The sequence below is a fragment of the Zalophus californianus genome, chromosome 12, assembly GCF_009762305.2.
Source record: "Zalophus californianus isolate mZalCal1 chromosome 12, mZalCal1.pri.v2, whole genome shotgun sequence".
NCBI lineage: Eukaryota > Metazoa > Chordata > Mammalia > Carnivora > Otariidae > Zalophus > Zalophus californianus.
In genome coordinates this window covers 34,113,674-34,135,322 of record NC_045606.1, presented here as the reverse complement: position 1 = coordinate 34,135,322, position 21,649 = coordinate 34,113,674, and the positions used below count along the sequence as shown (strand labels likewise).

General features: G+C 40.1%; 1 protein-coding gene across 5 annotated transcripts in view; it reads right to left on the bottom strand.

Annotated features, from left to right (window-relative positions):
- Window positions 1-21,649, bottom strand: part of CDK14 (cyclin dependent kinase 14) — a 547,481-nt gene that overhangs the window by 14,162 nt on the left and 511,670 nt on the right. Inside the window, exon 15 of one of the 5 annotated variants that reach the window (XR_003516423.2) lies at window positions 110-325. The exons of the other annotated variants lie outside the window; for them this stretch is intronic. The gene's annotated coding sequence lies outside the window, so the exon portion shown is untranslated. The remainder of the gene's footprint in view (window positions 1-109; window positions 326-21,649) is intronic. 5 annotated transcript variants of the gene reach the window in all.

The window sequence follows — 21,649 nt, the reverse complement described above, 5'->3', positions numbered from 1 at the left end:
ATCATCACCATGCTCCTGCCTTGATTCACTGTGGTCGCACGTCATGGACTAGGAGGTTCAGCTCATTAAAAATGTGAAGGCTGTAATGTCTGATGAATAAGACACTCACATCAACACAATTGATTTCCTCCTGGTATAAAACAATGAAAGTGCCAACAGCTCAGTGGTTTAGCGGCAGAGCAAAGAACAGCGCTTGCAGGCCTGGGGTCAGTGTCTCCCTTCCACTGGCAAAAGAGCTGGAGACCACAGTGACGTCAGCCAGTGCACACCAGGCTCGTGGGATTAGGGATGCTTCGTGCTTTTTGTAGTGTCCACTTGCAGCAGACTGAAACAAAAGCACCAAGAAGAGTTACAGGAGTTGAGCTCTTATAGTGGGAGGCGAGGCAATACCTTTTTGCCTTGCCCCCCAAACCAGAATCCCACACACAATGTGGTTAAGTCAGGAATGTGACATCTTCTCTTCCACACCTGTGAGCCAGAGCACATCCCAGAAAGATCTTATTTCCTCTTCACACAAATGCTAAAGAACAAAGTCATGCCTTGTCTGGGTTATGCTGTTTGTTTTCCAGTCTGCTGGCATTAAAATTGTACCCTAAAGCACCTATCACGTCTCATGATGCTCTGTTAAGTCCTTTCAAAAGTCCTGACTTTGAACACTGGGGCCATTTGGAAGAAAAAAAAAAACCCACAAAAAACAGATCTAGTGACTTAGTTGCTTCAGTTATCATGGGGGAAAATCACTCCAGTTCCATTTTAAACATAATTAATTAAATAGAATGTACATTGTCTGAAGTTTACAAATGTGGGGAAAAAAACAAACCCAGCCTCATCAGCTTCAGTAAGCTGTTTTGGTTTTGTTCCTTTTGCAATTCTTCGATTCGGCAGCTCTGCATGAGATGTCATGCACAATGAGCCGGGGCCTGAGATGCTAAAATGGAAAAGCTCTTTTGTTTTCTAATTACTGACCTCCAGAGTTTAGTGTTAGAGTTTATATAAGCAATTATATAGTACCAGAGTTCTCATAACCAATTATTGAGGACCTTGGTCCAAGCAGGATATAAAACTGCTCATGCCTGAATTAACATGGTAAAGTTAAATCTTGTCTCTTTCAGTACTTTCTTATTTTTTAAGAAGATTTATTTATTTTAGAGAAAGAGGGAGAGGGAGAGAGGGAGAGGGAGGGGGAGAGAGGGGGAGAGGGGGAGGGAGAGAGAGAGAGGGAGAGGGAGAGAGAGAGAGAGAGAGAGAGAGAGAGAGAGTCTGAAGCAGATTACAAGCTGAGCTCAGAGCTTGACATGGGGCTCAATCTCATGACCCTGAGATCACGACCTGAGCCGAAACCAAGAGTCAGATGCTTAATGGACTGTGCCACCAAGGCACCCCACTCAGTACTTTCTTATTACGAAAGGTTCTAATGGGTTGATTTCCGGCACAAGGTAGAGGGCAATTACTAGGAATAGAAGTATGAAATGGAGCAAAGAAATAATTTAGAGAGACTAGAAAACAATTAATGACAAGAGTTTTCTGTTAAAAAGTATGTAATCATGGTCACTGGAGGGCTATTTAAGCACTGCACATATATCACAGTAATCCTTTTTTTTTTTTGAGAGAGAGAGAGGGGCAGGAGAGGGGCAGAGAAAGAATCTTAAGCAAGCTCCATGATGAGCATGGAGCCTTCACAACACTGAGATCACGACGTGAGCCGAATATAATAAGAGTTGGACGCTCAACCAACTAAGCCACTCAGGTGCCCCATGGACTGTGATAATTCTTAAAACTTTCTGAGTCACTGCCAAACTCGAGAACCAGATGAATTCTGGTTCACCAATACAAGATGAATTCAGAACACCAATGAATTCTCTCCAGAAAACTCCATCTCTATAACTTCATGCAGGTTTTTTCATACAGTCTAAGCTGGTTCCATTAATAGGTCCAGGGACCCCAGGTCAAGGACCTCAGGATTAGAGTGTGAGAATGTTGAACCATCAAGAGCATTTCCACCATCTAGCCATAATTTTAGAGTATACTGCGGAGGAAATACCTTCCATGAAAGTTAAGTACTTGAAGGTAATTCCTTTTGAACAAGTGGCACAGTCTAGGGAGATTTCTGTTAAGGAGGAAAAGGCTAACATGATTTCTTACACCCTCCCTCGATGATAAAAATACAACCAACCAAACAAAAACAAAACAAACTAAAAATTTCATTCAGTCTACGTGTCATGTTTCCTTCAAGAAAGATGGAAGGAACCTGGACCATTCTATCTGATGAAGGCAATTGTCAGCAGGAGAAGCATAAATGGGAGCTGTGGATCCCTACATAGGGAGCTAAACAGGGATCTAAATAGATGATCCTTGGAGTATGAGGAGCTGAGTCAAAGACTCTTTTCCCCACATACAATCCTTCATTCTTCCCTCCCCTTTCTTCTCTATTAAAGTCATTATCAGTGATGTAACATTAATGCAGGATAACAGATAAATGGAAACTAACTCTATTGTACCCATTCTTACTAATTCTATTCAATGCCATTGATTATCACTTTGTTTCATATGCTGTATTTATTCATTTTAGCATTGTGAAAATAAAAGTGAGAGTTTCTCCTAACTTTGCCAATTACCCTGAACTCTTACTTTTCCTTTTAAGGTAAAAAATGGTATCAGCCAAGAATTTGCAATTGTTTTCAATATGGCCACCTATGTTTTCCCTCTCAGAGAGGGTTGTAGACAACTCACCTGAGAAGCTGGAGGGGATTTATTGTGCCTCTGGTCCCCACCTGCAAAAGGCAGGCATTTTATATTTTATGGTTAAGAGAGCCGAGGCTGTTAGAGAAATACTTCATATTCCTATTCTCTGGACAAAGTTTTGTTTCTCTTACCAATAACAGTGTTTGTTCTTAGCATCAGAAGACCAATTCATGGTCTGCTGTTTCTGCTCTTCACAGACTGATCTGGCTTCTGTGGTCTTCACTCTGGTTCTGTCATTTGAGAGTTGTAGCGTACCAGAGCTTGGTCTGGAAGCTCGGCATACCAATGACTCTTGCTCACTTTCATCTTCTTGGTTGAACTCTCTCGACACTTGTACCCTGTTCATCCTGGGCACATGAATTACTTGTTCCTCCCTTGCTGGAAGACAAGGAAGGCTTATGGTTTATGCTGTCTCTCTGTGACCTGGCATGGTGGCACTGAGAGCCCAAATACTGTAAATCTTCAGGAACCAGTTAAGGAGGGAAAAGGAAAATGTGGAGTCAGGGATGACTCTTATCCCACTTGGTACAAGGTTGCCATGGCAACCCCACCTAACTGTCCCTCTACCTTGCTCCTCCCTCGGATCTGCTTGCTGGTTTGGGTGTTCAAGGGCGTTTGCACAGAACCGCCTCAGTTCCGTGAGCCACATAATTTTACTTTTTTTAAAAAAGATTTTATTTATTTATTTATTTGAGAGAGAGAATGAGATAGAGAGAGAGCATGAGAGGGGGGAGGGTCAGAGGGAGAAGCAGACTCCCCGCCGAGCAGGGAGCCTGATGCGCCACTCGATCCCGGGACTCCAGGATCATGACCTGAGCCGAAGGCAGTTGCCTAACCAAATGAGCCACCCAGGTGCCCCATACTTTTATACAACTTAATTTTATACAATTTCTTTCTTTGAGTAGTGATAAAGAAGGGACTAAGAGTTTCAAAGTCAAATATGAACATTTTTTGACCACAGTTTTGCACTTGACCAGATGCAACAAGGCCATTTTTCATTTCCCCTCCTTGAAGCTTTGCATTCCATCATCCTTTATTCTCCCTCCCCTGAACGCACTCCTACACACACCCACACCATTTGAATGTCAATTGGTGATATTCTTGAAGGACTCTTCCGAAGAGAAATTCTAAACATTAAGAGGCAGGATCCTAAGTATCTTGCAAACTCAGAACCCTTCTACAATTAAGGCAAAGCAGAGGAAGTGTAAGGAAAAACCAGGCTCGGCATAATGAAATCTAAACTTTTTTCATTTGAAATATCTTTTCTTAAATAATAGGGAGGTTCACTTCCCTTACTTTTAAACAGGATGTTCTTTAGAGGTTCTGAGGGAATAGAGGGAGAGAAAACCTTGCTATAATTTTTTTAGTGGCTTATGAAGCCTGGTGGCCATGGTGTGTGTTGCCAACCCCGGGTCGGTAGGTGATCTTCCACAATAAGGAAGTGTGAGGAGCTGGACAAAGGCCAAAAGCAAGAACACAATGCCAACAGTGAGACCAGACACCAGAAGCACTACCAGGAGCTGAGCACAAAGGTGGAGTCAAGAGGCTTTGAACCCATCTGCATGGCGCAGACATACCACATCTGATGATGTGCCGAGGGGGCTGAGGGGGAGTTCGCTCAGGCTGCAGTTTGCAACCCTCTTCAGACCCAGAAGCATGGGGCTCGATCTCTAGTCGCATGTGAGACCCAGTGCATTTCACTCTAATACCACCTCTTCCCTCACTTTCTTTCCTTATTGAAGTCCTTGACCTGTGTTCCTTTCCATGCCTGAAACCCACACAAGGCTCTCATTCTTGTCCCCAAACTTGTTTTCCTCGCTTGGAAATCTTTCTTGACTATCTCTGGGATCAAAGGAAATAACAGGAATGACTTTTCATCCTTCCTGAGAAAGGCTTTACATTCTCTCTAATGTTTGCTAACATTTCTGTGGCTGTCATTAGTATGTTAATCTCCACTTTCCAGCTCTCTATCTTCGGTGCCTTCAGTGGAATGCTCTTCCTATCTCTCCTGGAAGTTAGGCATGGCCACTCAACCTGCTCGGACCAATGAAATGCACCCATCCATGTGGCTGCTTCAAGTATTCATCTTGTCACGTCTCTTCCCCCTGCCAAGGTGACAGGAAGGACATGTGGAGATGTAGCCTCTGTTAGCCTGTGTCTCTTAGCAGAGCCCCCAGTGACTCACATTGGACATAACGTGTGAGCGAGAAATAAACATGTGTTACGGTAAGCCATAACAAAACCTAGCCCATTCCGAAAGATACATGACTATTGGGTCTAATTTGGATCACAAGTCCTCAGACCAAAACTGCAGCTTATCAACTCTTCAACACAATCCTAGTGGGGTGGTTGGTTTTGTCATTAATGAAGGGTGGAGAATACATAATTTACTTAAGGACTCACAACTAGTATGTGGCCAAGTTGGAACTTGTTCCCAGATTTTACTACTCCAAATCCCATACTCTTTATACTTTATTGTGATGGCAGGAGAGAAGATTCACTTCTAAAAAGCAACAGAACAAAATTTGAGAAGGTAATGAGAAAAATACTACAAGCCATATAAGAAAATGCATGCTTTTATGTCAAACAAATGAATAGTACTACTGGGTGCATCTGCCAAGATTTAGACTGTTTTATTTTTGCTTGTGTTTCTTCCTTCTGGTAAGAGAAAAGTTTCTGGGTATCTGGTGAAAAAACTGGGATTCTCATATGAATATCATTCTCAGGCTGGGTAAATTGAACTTAATAGAATTTGAACCTGAGTAAAATTCAAGTAATAGTATTTTTTGAAACCATAAGCATGAGAGATCATGTATGTCAAAAAGGATCTGGAAAGATACGTACCAATTGTTAATGGTGGCTCCCTCTGAGAAGAGATCAAGATTTTATGCAGGGTGGAAACTTAATAAAGTTCTACTAGCTATGGTAATGTGTTATTTAGATACTTTTCAATAAGAATGTATTTATTAATTATTTGTATAATTAACACACCCACATAAAATGTGCTGAATAACTACTGACCCCATAACTGGCGGTGAGATGGTAATATTTGGTAATTGCAATGAAAAGCTAGACCTGTTTGGAATTTGGCTTAGTTGATCAGCACTGTTTAAAGTGTTGCTAAAAATCCTTATGTTTAGAAGAAAATTGTTCAGAAAAAAAGGAAGAAGTAAAACATGTTTCATGCTGAACACTGTATATCCAAATTGAATTATTTTGTGATTTTTTTGATAATGGTAGCTATTGAAGGCATTAGTGATGGACTGAAATGATAAAGAAGAAAAAGATAGCTAAATAGAAATAATCATAAATGTCAAATATTACTCAACTTCTTTAGCTACAAACACATAAAACACATGTATGAAAAAAGAAAATCAAATAACTCCATACTCTAAGGCACTTTGGTTACTAAATTAAAGATGAGTCCTTTAAATTTAACATGCTCTTGTTTCCGGAAAGGAAACTAGGTTTGAATCTCTAATCTCTAAAGCAATCAACAATTACACAATATAATGATATTCTGTTGTTCCACAGTCATACCTTATTTTGAGGTATGATATAATGCTGACAATAAGGCAATGGACTTATGGTCTTCATCCAACGACTAGTTTCTCTATAGCCATATTCTATAGAGAGCACCAAGACAAAAGATTTGGATTCAGTAATTTTTATTTAAAACTTTAACTAGAGATTCTGAATTTCTTACTCTAAACATGATAGTGGTATGTTTCCTCTGTCTGTCTGTCTGTCTATCATTTATCTATCTATCCACTTACCTACCTAATCTATATCTTATCTATATATCTACACACATACGCCTTGGCCCTAAACTTCTAGCTCTTAGCTGGTGAACTCAGAATCCAAGGGGAAGAAACTGACAACTGTGTACAACATTGAGGACTCTGTTTTGTCTGGATATTGCTTTCAGTTGCTTAGTTTGAGAGGAGATAAACACTAGTCTCTACTACTTTTTCTTCTCAATCCCATCAAGAATTGACTAACACTTCCATTTTGTTATACTGTTCATCACCAGTAATGAAGGATATGAGTTTAAATACATGAGAAACATTCAAGTGACACTCTTGGAACATTACCGTCTTCATAAATATGTTTGGAAGAAGTTGCTGACCATCTGCCTTAAGAGATTTCCACGCACTTCCTGTGACATTTGCCCTCACTAAAGTTTGGGTTTACTTTTTTACTTTTTATTTTTTTAAAGATTTATTTATTTATTTTAGGGAGAGAGAGAGAGAGAGAGAGAGAGAGCGCGTGCGCACACAGTCAGGGGTAGGGGCAGAGGGAGAGGGGGAGAGAATCTCTAGCAGACTCCCTGCTGAGCACAGAGCCCGATGAGGGGCTCGATCTCACGACCCTAAGATCACGACCTGAGCCAAAATTAAGAGTCAGACGTTGAATTGACTGAGCCACTCATCTGCCCCTAAAATTTGGGTTTAAAACTAACACTGAAGTAGCTGTTATCGATTCTCATGCGTCTTAACTGCAATATGGAAAAAGAGGGATGTCTTAATTGGGGCATATGGCAAAGAGCTTACCAGAGGAGTACTTAACAGTATTTAAGTATATACGTCATTACAAGGACAAAGAGTAATTATTTAAAAGAATCAGAGAAAGTTTTAAAGAGATGTGCTGACATAGACATAATTATGTACTGTTTTTAATAACTTACTATGCTCTATCAATGCTTTATTTAATCCTGAACCGATTCTCGTGTTTTAATTGAGCTAATATTTCACCTTGAGCTTGTTTTTGAAGGTATTTCCTCTTGCAGATCTATTGTACTTCTGTTATTTTCAGGAGTGTTAAATCTTCAGTAATATAAAATCTCATATGCCTATTTTTCCCTTAAAGGCTATAACTAACCCTCAAAGAAAATGTTTTAATTAGCACAGATTCTATGGGATCAGTAATAGTCCAGAATTCTTGATTATCTAAATTCGGGCTCTCTCTCTGTCTGTCTCAGAATTTAAAGAAAAAACAAACTAAAAAAACAAAAAAAAACAAAACAAAAACAAACCAAAAAACCACCTTGGATTCATGTGATTGCTGAAAGAAAGACTATAGTCAAATGTGTCCCTCTGGTGAAGAATATCAATCTGTGTAAGTATTTTTTTCCCAAAGAGAAGGATTCACTCAAAAGCAGCTTTTCATGACTTTACCATAAACTTGGAAGACAAAGCTTTTATATACAATGTACAACAAATGGACAATTCACAGCCATCCAGCCTACCTGGGAGCCTTCTAGTCCAGGGTAAGAGGCATCTCCTTCTTTCAAAGGAACCCTATGAAAATGTGGAGGAACTGGAATCCTCATACACTGCTGGATGTAAAATAAAGCAGCCACTTGAATGTTCAGAGCAACATTATTCCTCACAGCCAAGAAGTGGCAATGACCCAAATGTCTGTCAACTGAAGACCGGATAAATAAAATGTGCTATAAGAATAGAATGGAGTATTACTCTGAAAACAAAAAAGAAAAGAAAGAAATAGAATACTGATGCAGGCAGCAACATGGATGAACCCTGAAAATATAATGCTAAAGTGAAAGAAGCCAGTCACAAAAGACTGCATATTGTATGATTCCATTGATGTGAACTGTCTAGAATTTCCAATTCACAGAAACGGAAAGCAGATTAGCGGTTGTCTGGGGCCATGGGGGATGTAGGGCTATGGGAATGTGGACTGACAGCTCATGGCTACAGGATTTCTTTTTAGGGTGATGAAATGTTCTGGAATTAAGACTGTGGTGATGTTTGCACAACTCTGTGAATCTACTAAAAACCACTGAACTGTATACTTTAAATGGGTGAACTTTATGGTATGTGAGATATATCTCAATAAAGTTGTAAAACAGAAGAATTCTGTGCTCTCTCCAGGCACAAAGTCTAAAACCATAACTTTGGAAGTAATTTGCCCATTTTGTGACAATGGTGAGGAGGATGACAGTTATATGCTGGTGGCTGTATAAAAGTAATACATTAGACTTTCCATTATACTAATACTAATGGAAAGTGGTCATATTTAGTGAGTGAGATTATGGAGTATGTTCTCTTTACATTATGTACTTATATTGTTTTAAAATTCATATATTGAACATATACTATTTCTGTAATCAGAAAAAAAGGTTAAGTATCAGAGTTTTTAAGAAAAGTTTTCAACTAGAAGGTCTGGGGAAGAAGAGAGGGGCAACTGCTGGGGAAGATGACGGAACTGAGCTGGGCTTTATAGGGTGGCTGGAATTGGAAAGAGAAAGGCCAAGGGAAGGGCAACAGCTTTCTAAATAGTTCTCTGATTTCTAACATCATTGCTTACTTTCTCTGGGGTGAGGGTGGAGATGTTCTGCTTTATTTACCACTGAGTCCCTAGGGTCTACAATGGCATCTAGAATATAGGAGGTGCTCAATAAATGTTAACTGAAGCCGAGAACAAATATTTGTTGCTAGAATCCTTTTTCTAACCTACAGATGACAACTGGGGCTACCATGTGCAATATATATTGTGTCTTTATACCAATTAGAATAAGGTGTTCTCTTTTAGCTCCTCTCTAGAACTTGTGTCCGGGAGTGTCACTCACAAGCTCACCCATGACCTGCTCCAACACTGCTGCCTGTCCAGCCCTTTCCAATGGCCCCACCGCCAACTGCAAACGGGACAAAATCCATACGCCTGGGGTGGGCAATCAAAACTCTTCTCAATAGGACCCTGACTTTCCTTTCCCATCATAACTATTTCCAACGCCTATTTTGTGCTTAAGCCATAGTAATCGTATGCTTCCTTGTGTTGGCTCCCACTACTGCCCTTACCCCAAGAATTCGGTGCTTCTAAGCCAAACACCTACGATTTAATAAAGCTGAGTCCTCTACATTCTGACAGTTTTCCGTCACTGTCCAGGACCTACCCTCTGGTCCTTGCATGCTTCCCTTCTGACTCTCCTTTCATCTCACTCTTGACTCCTTCCTCATTTGAAGTTCTATTCCTATTCTTGGGATTTAGATCAGGTTTTTAGCATGAGGTAGGCACACCAGCTTTTGACTCTCAGCTTTCTCTTTCCTCAGTCTGGTTTTGGTCTCCTCTGGAAAATATCCTTGGTCCCCCTGGACAAAACTGTCAGCTTGCTTCAGGTGGACTCAGCAGTCACTTTCCTCTAACGTACCCAGCACATCGTACAACCATCACAGGACCTTGACCGTATCATATTATGTTGTTCCCTGACATATTTCCACCTTTAGACTTTTGGAACTTCTAATGGAAGGAACTACATCTTAATATTAGGCACTTAGCCCTGTGCCTGGCATGTATATAGCAGGTGTTCAATGGATTTGTACAGATTTATTCCTATGAATAAATGAAACATGGAGACAGGAAATGGTCTGAGCAGAGAAAGTGGGACTTTTGGGGTAGATTCCAGAAGGATGGAGTCAGAATGTGAAAGTTCTTGAAATCCAAATGGAAGAGGCTAGACTGGTGATAGAAAGACATAAAGGGTCACTTTAGATCACCGAGAAGGGAAATGGCATGATGCAAACAGCATTTTGGAAGACTTAATTATGTGTCACCATCAGGGTGGAGCAGAACAAAGGAGAGCCTGTCATCACAGCAAGTACTCCATGAATGTCTGTTGTTCAGATGGTGGTGCCCAGAGGAACTCTCACAGAAATACAGGTGTGAGGTGACAGAATGAAGAAAAGTGCAGGGATTCAAGAGACCATTCAAAGCAAAGACAGGAGGGGCTCAGAGGCTGATAGGAAATGCTGAGGAGCGAAGAGCAGAGCCACTGAGAGCGGAGTAGAGCAGAACCTCAGGCCAGGAGGGAAAAGCTGGGTGGGGAAGCCGGTGTGGCGAGGGGGAGAGCCCTGCTCTGAGTGTCCTCAGATGCGGGAGCCGGTCTGTGTGCACGTGTGTTTATGTGACTGTGTAGTGAGGCACGTCTCTGACACAAACCTTGCGCTGTTCCAGTAAGTCCTCCCTGCGGTGCACCACCCCTGTCCCGGGTTTCATTTTCAGCCAACAAAAACAAAATTACTCATAAAATTAATGGAAACAATCTGCTTTTTCCTTGCCATAGAAAGGATTTTTTTCTTAATTACATTTTTTTTTTTTTGGCCTTTGAATCATATATCCTTAGCTTGATTAAATCCCTTAGAAGTCAACTAAGCATGAGAGGTTTGCCGTGTGAACCCGAGAGTGGGTGTTTACTTGTAGGATGTAAACAGAGGGGCTGTGGCAAGCCACACTTAAGCTAGGGTAATGCGTGTGCGCTTTCCTTCTCTGGTGCAGAATTTAGTCCTCGACCTTTTCCAGAAAGTAAGAGCTGGTTAAAATGTCAACAAAAACTGAGTCTCTAGAAATCTCTGAGTGTCAAGTTAGATTTTCTAATGTGATCTCTTCTATTTCTATAGGCCTTCCCTTTAAAAAGAAAAAAAACGTTCATTCCATCTACATTTTTTTCCTTTTGTTCTCTCAAATTCTCCCTAAGGAGGCATGACAGGTGGCACAATCCTTATCTGAAAGATATTTCTATATATAAACTGAGGAGCTTTCTAGATGATATAGTTTGTGGGGCTGAAGCCAGGCCTTAACTGTAAGACCAAGTACTCTTTACGCGAACCTCCTACCTCTAAGTCCCTGAGTGTGAAAGTGTCAATACGTTTTTCAGCAATGGGAAAAGCTAAGGGAACTCTTGGACAAGCGGCAGATAATGGGGCACTAGGCCAGTAGATGTAGACCCTAACTTGTCTGCCGTCAGGCACTCACTCCTGTAGGCTATGGACGACCAAGGCCCAAGTGTGTGCCACACGAGAGCTTCATGGCAGATGGTTCACGTCTGTCTTCAGTCCCTCCTGGCTTCCCAGCAAAAATGGAATTGGTTGCCAGAGAACACAGACCGGAATCGGGGCTGATATGAGTAAGTGAGTAAGTGCCTGGCCTACAGCTTTGACCTCCGAAAAGGATCTTAAGGGAAGCAGGTTCTCCCATTTGTCTTCATAGTCTGTTCTTTTGTTCACAGCCCCTAGCTTCATACCTAAAACCTCTGTCATCTCCAGACCCAATGGCAATGGCTTTATTACCAAAAGGATCTCCTCACTGTAGAAGTTACAGAGGAGCAAAAAGGCAATGAAACTCGCCCATAATTCTGCTTGATCAAGAGAAAAACACTGTTAACATTTTGCTTGTATTTTTCTTATTTCTATGCACATATGAGTATATTTTAGTTACTGAAATGGGTTTGTACTATACATAGCTGCTTTGCAACCTGTTTCTTTTACTTAGGGAAAGGCATACAGCATATTTCAGTGTGTCATTAAATATTACTTTTATGATTCTTTAATAGCCACAGCATGAACTGCATTATTATTTAAACATTTCATTAAAACTAAGTAAACTCCCTGAAGGCAGGGGTGCTGTGAATTTGTGATGCATTCTGTATCCCAAGCATTTAGCAAAGTACCCTTCATGATAAACACTGATGATATTTATTAGGGGGGAACATCTGGTTGAATTAATCATGTGGTTGTGTTTTGGTATCTCAGCTCACAAGGAGAATCTGAAGACTGTGGATCTATTACCAATGATCCTATTAGACATTTAACCTAATGTTCATGAGCTCTTGGTATCTGAGTGCAGTCAAAAAAAAAATTGTACAATTCAGTGAGTTCTGTATCCATTGGATATCGGTGAGGTTCTTTGGCTTAGGCCCAGCTACGGGGATGGGCAGAAGACCTGTGTTCTAGATGGTCCCGTTTAGGCTTTGGATAATACTTATTGTTTGGTATAACTGGGAGGAAAGTGAATTTGCCTAGTTGGATAACTTGGATAACTTTTATAACACTAAAATAAAATAACGGTAAATAAAACAGTAAAATAAAACAACAACAGGATAAACATTCCATACATTTGCTTTGCATTTCTAAGATTGGAATGTGATCATTTTAAGAGTCTTCAACCTTCTTTTGCTTGACTACTCCACAAATGTTTTTGTTACACTGTATATTCTTCTGCACGTTTTAAAGCCGAAATGGGATTTTTTTATCATAAATTTGAATGGTAGTAAAGGATGTAATGTTTGGCTTACTGAAAATATTGACATTTTAAGCTAAAGATTTTACATCGTTCTTTAAAGTGGGTCCAGTGGAATATAACTATATTGGATCTACCATATTCTATTTAAAAAGTACATGAATAAATTATTCTTTAACAGTTGGGAATTTTACATCATACATTTTTCTCCTTATCTTGTACATCCATTGCACTTCTCTAACAGAATTTTATCCTAACATAATACATTCTTATCCTGGAATGTCGTTATCACCCTATCATACTCTGTAACATAAATATGTACAGGAATTTTAATTTAGTTAAAAATTTCCCAAGAAAATTGATCCAAGTGATAAAATATTACAAAATTGAAAATAATTATTAAAAATAAAACTGAATTTTTACTGGAAATGCATCTCTTAGTGAGGTAGATGAAGGTGGCTTCCCTTCTTCCCAAATCAGTTGGTGTATCCCTGGAAGAACAGTGTTTATTACTAGAGTAAGTCTGGGTGCTTTGATTAGAGGAGGCTTTCTGGTAGGTAGAAGTGGATGTATCCCTTTGTTGCCTGGAGGTCTCTACAGCTGAAGACAATACTACATGGTAAGGCTGAGTTGGGAGAGAGGATGCTTTCTTTGGTGAAGGGGAAGAAGGGCCACTGGGAAAGGTGAAGTAGCAGGTGTTTTCAAGAAGAATTTTAGCACAGAATAGGAAATTAGGAAAGAGTCTGGGTGTAGAGGGGCAGATTCATCCTAGTTTGACTACAGATAAGATGTGATCCATGCTTTACAGGAATTCATAATTTGATGAGGGAGACATATAAATGAACCAAAATAAAACTGTAATGTGAGTGCAGTAGTAAGGTACAAGGTGAAAGAGCTAGAACAATGACCTCTTCTTGGAGAAGTAAAAAAAAAAGAAAAAGAAAAAAATAAGTCTGAAAGCTTAAGGAAGGAGGCATTTCCACGGGGAGGGAAACAGGTCTAGGGAGCGGGAGAGGGGGGCATGTTCAGCACCCTGAGTGTCTCCACGGCTGTAGTCCTGAAAGGGTTTGGGGGGAACAGGGGGGGGAATTAGGTGGAAAGTTCGATCAGGGCCAGACGATGCAGGGCTCCTTATTCTCCAGCCAATGGGACTGACTGGAACATTTCTAAGTAGGAAGTGACTGATCAGATTGATGTTTTGGAAAGAAAACTCTCTTAGTGGTGAGGAATACGGATGGTGGCGAGAAACGGGAGTTGGGGTAACTAGAGGCAGAGAAACAATTAAGGAAGCAGATGAGGAAGAAAGAGGGCCTCAACCAAGGCTAGAAGACAATGGGGAGTGAAGAAAAGCAAATGGACTTTAAGACAGTATTCAGAAAGGACTGACAGGCCGTGGGGGCCCACTCAGTGTCTGGTTAAGAGATAGGGTCTGTTATGGAAGGTGCTGAGCTTTCTAGTTTGGGTCACTGCATTGATGGTGATACAATTACTGGACAGGAAAGGAAATACAGACTCTTCCACTGAGGGTGGTTCTCACCGTCTCACTCATGTTTATTTCTACACCACCTAACAGCAGGTAAATGAAAAAGTTTACCAGTGCATTTGACCTCACTAACTCTAAGTTCAACAAGATGGTACCTCTAGGCAGGATTTAAAGTTCGTTTTATGATAAAATTTGTGGACTGTACATAGGTGACTTTTAATAATAAAGCAATAATCTAAAATCTAGGCCAATTGTTGAAAATAACTGTATGCATTAAGAAAAAAAACTAATATATTTTTAAAAGACAATATAAAATGAAGTTAGTCAAAGATCAAAATGAGGCAGTTTGGCTAAAATTATATAGTGTCATGTGTTTACATTTCAAAGGAGGCTATAAAGTGGCATTTGAAAAAAAGATTTAAAAAAAGTTATTCTATTTACTCAAAAAAGCATCTTGTAGCTCATATAACAACTCTAGTTGTGGAAGCTGCAGAGATAAAGCCTGCTTCAATTAGGAAACCACTTAAAGAGAAGAGGTCTGGAGATGGATGGTGGTGATGGGTACGAACACTGTGAATATATTTCATACCACGCTGAACTGTACACTGAGAGATGGGTAAGTAGGTAAATTTTACATTATTATGTATTTTACCACAGTGAAAAAAGATGGGAAAAAATTGGATTGAAAACCTGGGAATTCAGAAACAAGTTTAAAAAAATTATTTGGTTATAATATAATCACTTAAAATCATTTTTCCTTTTTATTTGGTATATTCTTCATTATAAAAAATTAAATACACCCTCTCCCCAACTGTCCCTTAAAATAAATATCTGTATCTCTCTCTCAAAAAAAATCAAATACAAGCAACCAAAATTATTTTTGATTAGCAAATCAGTTTTCACTAAAGTGAAATGACCTAATTGTATCTTTCCCCTTGTCTTCCTATGTGGACAGTACCAAGGTGTTTAATACTGTGGTCTTTAAACTACTCTAAATGTTATTTTATATTAGAAAATCTGCAAATTTATAATGCATACTATCTTTTACACACACAGAGTCATTTATTTCTGCCATCATCAGAACTAAAGGGTAAATTCCAGCACACTGCGGAGTCATTTATGATATGGAAACAATAAAACACTTAAGAGCAAACATTTTCTCTGTATATAAAATTAAAACATAAGTCCACAGTTCTAAAGAGCCGCAAATTCCGGGGGAAACGTGTACCAAGATGAACATTTATCATTATTTTTAGGGCTGTGATGAAGTTTGACTCCAGTCTTTTCCATATCTGTGAAAACACAGGGAACAGCTTATCATAACATCACTATTTGACCTCTAAGGAACAGCTCATGTCATCACAGAGCAAAAGTGCTGGCGAAACATTTATCTAGATGAAAGACCTCAAGCAGTTAACCTGCTCAGCAGAGGCAATGCAACCAGGCAACAGGATAATGACCTCTATCCAAATGTGGAAGGTACATCAATTTAATACCCTGACAGCTTGACAAAAGACGATGGCAGCTCAGCAGGAAAACATTAGCCATGATAATGCAGGGTACTGTATGTGAAAAGAATGTATTATAAAGCACAATGCTATTTGGGCTGAGGAGGGATTTTTTTTTTTTTTAAACCAACTTTATATTTAGGATGGTAGTCCTGCCTAAAGCCTCCTTCCATTCTTTACCTGAAGAACATCCTGATAAAAGTAAAAAGGCAGGGTGGATTAAACTGATAGCTCAAAAACAAATCGAGTTTCCTCACTAACCCAGGAGACGCTGCACATCATTTCTGGCAGACCTGTTACTTTTCCGAATGCAAAAATCTGGGTAATGGCAAACCGGCTTAATCCATTTGAAAAAGATGGGTCACTCAAATACGTGTGGACAAGACCAGGGTTTCCTGTGTATGTTATTTTGTTTTACTTTTAAAGGGAGAAGGCACTTGGCACACTTTGGGGGTGCTACTGATCTTCAGCTCTAAAATTTCCCCACTGCAAGTTCATTATTAAAAAAAAAAAACAGTTTCATTCCAGAGTGGTAGCATGATCATGCTTGTATGTTTATTCAAGGACCTTTACTCTGTGACAGGGGTTCAGCCTGTGAGGTTTTCTCTACACATGGCAGGCAGCTGTCAGAACCAGTATGAGGGGTGAAAGGGCAGCCCGGCTGCTCTGTTAAATCACGGGGTTCCATCAACATCTCAGAATTCCCACCGAGTGGGAGCTGGGAGACCAGAGATTAGAGTACACTGGAGTGTGTATATTAGGTCACTCAGTGTCTATCAAAGCGATATCACGCCGGTGAGCTGTACAATAGATTTTACTGTGTTCTGTTCAAAGAAAATGCAAGGAAAGTGGACATGTGTGTAGCAGACCACAGCTGAACACTGAATTCTTCTTGTCTTTAAATGGATGGATTTATTATCCACAAGATGAACGAAGAATAGGGGCACAATCAATAGCTTTGGAAATCAAGCAAAGCTGGTGGTTTTATTCAGCTCTTGGAAATGACTGCTCAGCAGATGCGTGAGGAAGCAGTCAAGGGGCTGGGGTGGAAGCCCAGCCCAGTGGAGGTCTGGGTTATGACTGTGGCCTTGGACTATGAACCTGGTTTACGATCTCGGATGGTCACTTCACCTCGGTTTCACAAAACTTCAGGGTCCCCATTTGTCAACTGGAAATAATACTACCTACGCTATCTACCTCTACAAGTGGGTAAATGAAAAATACATTCCTAAATGAAGAAAGGACTTTTAAAAAATTGAAAGGAATGCAGCACGATGGTGTAATGTGTGGTATTCCAGAAAGGAAACATAGCCTGTATTAATGGATATTTGGTCTACATATAAAAATGGGTAAAAATGGAAAATGCCTACTCCTTCAACACTTAATTAATTCCTTTTTAACAGAGAAAAATGTATGTTCTCCAAGGAATCATGTAGTCTTTAACAAGATAATGGATATAAGGTGAATACCACCATGCCTGACAGGTAAAGTGAAACTTCAAAGAGCTTAAACATTTTGTTTAATATTTTATTTCTCAATTATGACTTCTGCAAGGTCTCCCTGACTGTGATAAGCATACACCTGAGTTTATATTAATAACAACAGCTAACACAAACAAAATGCTTACTAAGTGCCAGGCACTGTTTTAACCACTTTACAAAAGTTAATTTATCGAATTCACATAACCATATATAAAGTGGCCCCAATTATCAGCTTTGAGGCTCAAACACCATCTTATAAAAAACATCAGGTTCCGCATGATGATCTCCTTTTGGTCTAAATACATTTTCTAATCTTGTGAAGTGTGAACACGCCAACTACCTTCTACAAAATGGCTTTGTTTCTTACCTATGAGATAGATACTATTCTTTCCACATTTTTTTTTTCCAAATGAGAATATTATGCCCCAAGAAGTTAAGTGCTTTGCAAAACAACCAAGTGGCTGGCCCAGGATTCACACACTGTACTGCTTCTCTTTCCATCGGAGGAGCCCAGACCCCCTGTGACACAGGGGCAATGTCGTCATGTCCACTTGGCCAATTTGGAACCCAAAACTGAGACATCAGGTTGAGCCCTAATTAGTTACCCAGCAAATAGCCCCAAATGCAACATGGCATTGAGACTAGGTTCACAGCGCAGCCATGACCCTGTCTACACGATAGCACTCGCCTGGGCAGTGAGTTGCTTTAGTGTGAATGCAGAAATGGCCACCAAGTCAAAAATGCACCGCCCAGGCAAGGGAGCTGAAAAGATACCTGGGTGAACGGCAATTTGAAATGTATTTCTAACATTTGCCACTCTGAATGCAGAAACAATACCATACAAGGCAAATGTGGGGGCCTTTGTCTTTTCTCTTTTAAACTAGAAATTTTTCATTATTGTTTGGACATAAGTCCTTGAAAATCTTTAAAAGACAGTAAAGAAATTCTTAGATTGAATTCCATTTTGTCTGTTTGTTACTGGATTACAAAAGAGTATGGAATACAAACAGGCATATATAGAGCTGCATAGAACAGCTTTGTAGCTTTCCCTTCAATAAATTCAGAGATTGTCTTTGTATCCAGTGACCTTTTACGGGGAATTTAAAATAAAAAAAAAAAAAAAATCAAAAGACACAGTACAATTTGTCCATACCAAAGACCCAATTATAATTCTCAGCCTCATCTTTTATGGTGACTTCTCAAAATTGAGCTTCAGTGAGCAACAACTGAAAAATATTCCTCTTTTCTGAATTATATTCTCAAGTGAAGGAAGGATCTGGATGCTTCCTTTCCAGCTCTTGTGGATGAATGCCCTCATTGGTGATTGATTCTTTAATGAGTTTCACCAGTGGGTCCAGGAGCAGCACACAGGCTGCCCAGCTCTCTCAATTTTTCATAAGTAATCACTTCAGATGCAGATTGAGCTGAGTTGTTGGGACAGGTCAGAGAAACCAGGGAGTATGGAAAACAAAACCTGAAATTGAGATGTACTGACAAACACATTCCCACATACTCAGAGGCCTTACAAATAAAAAGGGAAAATGCCGAATTACTTAGATGGTAAAACCAGCCCCAACAGCCATCAGCTCCTAGGCTGGATCAGCATCTTATTCAAAAATATAAGGCTCTGTATTATGATCCTCTTATGGGTTAAATTCATTTTCTAATCTTGCAAAATGCAAATGGAAAGGCATCCAACTGCCTTCTACAAAATAATTTCATTTCATAGATTTTGTCATCAGGAGGGCAGCTAAAGCCTGCTACATTGCTTTAAAAAAATTAATTAAGAGGCACTTCTGGTTCAGCCACTTTGCAAGGCCATCCTATTTATTCATAAATTTTATTAATTCTGAAGCCAGTTGCTCCTCAATGGTGTATTTATGTTCAACTAGGTCAGGTCCACTGGGATGATATTTGGTCTTTCACAGCAGACACACAGAGCCTATACGGGTAGCAGGCTCAAGCTACCCAACACACTTCCTGTCCTAAGATATGACTACATGTATTTGTTAGACTTCTGTGAAAAAAAAATCTGTATAGAAATCCAGATACGCATTTCTCCAGTGTCTCTACAACTAGACCTTCTACACATAAGGCTGTCAGTAACATGCTGCCTCCTGATTAGGGAAACGGGCATTTGGTAAATAGCTCACTTGAGATGGTTTGTGGAGTTTGGGAGAGTTAACAGTGAAGGGCACTGACAAAAGTAGAAGGAAACAGTGAAAACTGCTCTTTCGCGTTTTGCTCAAGAAGTATGTACTTGTTTTGACCAAACCCACACATTTTCAAGCATACTGCAACAGAATAAAATTTAGTAAAGACTTGGGTGAGATTAAAAAAAAAAAATGCATGCTTCTATTCCTTCTATTCCTCAATAATGCCATGACTGAATAACTTTGAGAATGATGATGCTGTAGAGAGGACTTTAAAAATAAAAACAATGCGGAGGAAACTGACATTTAAAATGTTCAAAGGCACGCTAAGAGTCTCACTTCTCCTTTCAGAAAAGGGGGTGCAAGTCCTACTTTGAGAACTATTCGAGCCATTCCCAGTTGATGGGTAAACATTTACAAGCATTTGGGATGTCCACTCTCTTGGTCTTCCTGCTGTCTGATTTTACTCGGGGGGATGGGATGAATGCTATTCCCTTTTGAAATTGTTATTAGCCAGAACTCACTGATGGCTTAGCACAGAATATGAGAGTTGAAAGGGCTTCTGGAGACCCAAAACTCTATCCTTATTTTAGAGAAAGGGAGCCAGAGGCCTCATAGAGATTAGATGACATGCTCAAGGTCACAGCTAGTTGGTGATGAGGTTAGATTTAGTCCAAAACCCATATCTTTGGACTCCTAATATGGTACTCATTCACCCTATCACTCTAAATGTGATGAAAGACAGATAAAGGACACCAATTCCTTACAGTTCCTATGTCAGCACGTGATTATTAGATGCTGTTAACTCTGTGAGTTCTCTGAGGTTAGAAGAAATGTGCTGCATCCTAAATGTCACAGGCCTGGAAGTAATCAAAAGGAAGCTGGATGTTAGTTGCTACTCTGCATAATGCTTGCAACGTATCTGTGGTTGCTTGCAATGTATTATTAGAGTCTGGGTTTTGTTGTGACTGTATGAACCAAGCCGCACGGGGAATGCTGAGGAGTGATCACAAAAATACCTTTCTTTCCCTACTGTCCCTCAAGCAGCAGGGATCAAATAACTGTTTCTCGGCTGTCTGTCGTTTAAACAAAAATAGCGCCTTCACTCTATGTGTATCTGTGGCAAGTTGGTGTTCCTTCCTCTTCTCTGTTCTGTTCTATTTTTTTAGACCCCAACCTTGGATCACCAGGGGATACTGGGACTAGAAAGGACCTGACATGATGTTTTACAAATTCATCTTGGATCCCCCTTTGGTACGTCACAGTTTGTGTTCGATAAGGGCAGGCAGAAAAGTGGCCTGAAATTGGATGTGGGGCTTGCAGAATCACCAGCCGCCAATCTTGAGATGGGAAGGGCTTTCTGCTCCAAGGATGGCAGTTTCCATCCGTATTTCGGGCCAGCTACTAACGCCGACGTTGCAATAATGGTGCATTTTATTCATTTGTGGCATAGCCCGGCCTTTCTACATCTGTCTAGGAAATCACAGGTGGGACTTGGAGGGATCGTGTGGAGTCCACCCGACTTCCTAACTGCACACACATCTCCCGATTCCTTTGCCCTGACTCTGGCCTGGCCACTTACCAGCCCGGCATGTTTCTTAACCATACCCTGCCCTAGCAGCCGCATGTGTAAAATGGGTATAGGTAACAGTAGTAGCTCTCTTTGAGGGTTGTTCTGGGGCCTTAACAAGTACTTATAAATGCAAGACTTATATAGGATCTGGCAACTAAGCATTGTGGAAATATTAGGTATTGCAATTGTTATTTCTACTCCACAAAAGTTAAGACTTCCTCATAGTTTTGGATCTCAGTTGGCTGTAATTTTACATCAGTGAGGAATGGCTTGTTAAGCTAATGAACATCATATGGCTATACCATACTGATTCGCCCACTCACCTCTTACTGGACGTTTAGTGCGTTTCCGATGTCACGCTATGCAGATAATGTCGCCTGCTAGCTGCACTTCCTGAAATCTATCCTTGTAGCTTCCCTATGAGGTAGATGCTCTTAATACTGTCATTTCCCAAATAAGGAAACTAACACTTAGACAATATAGACACAATATGATCATGCAACTTGTTAAGGGTTACCTGTAAGACTCAAGCCCATGATTTGGGATCTCAAAACCTTAATGAATTCCTTATGCATGTGTTTATCCAAAATGGTTACAACAGCAATTAGTTTGTGTACCGAAAGTTGCAAACTCCATTTATGTAAATTTTTTTCTTATATGGACCACCTCATTTC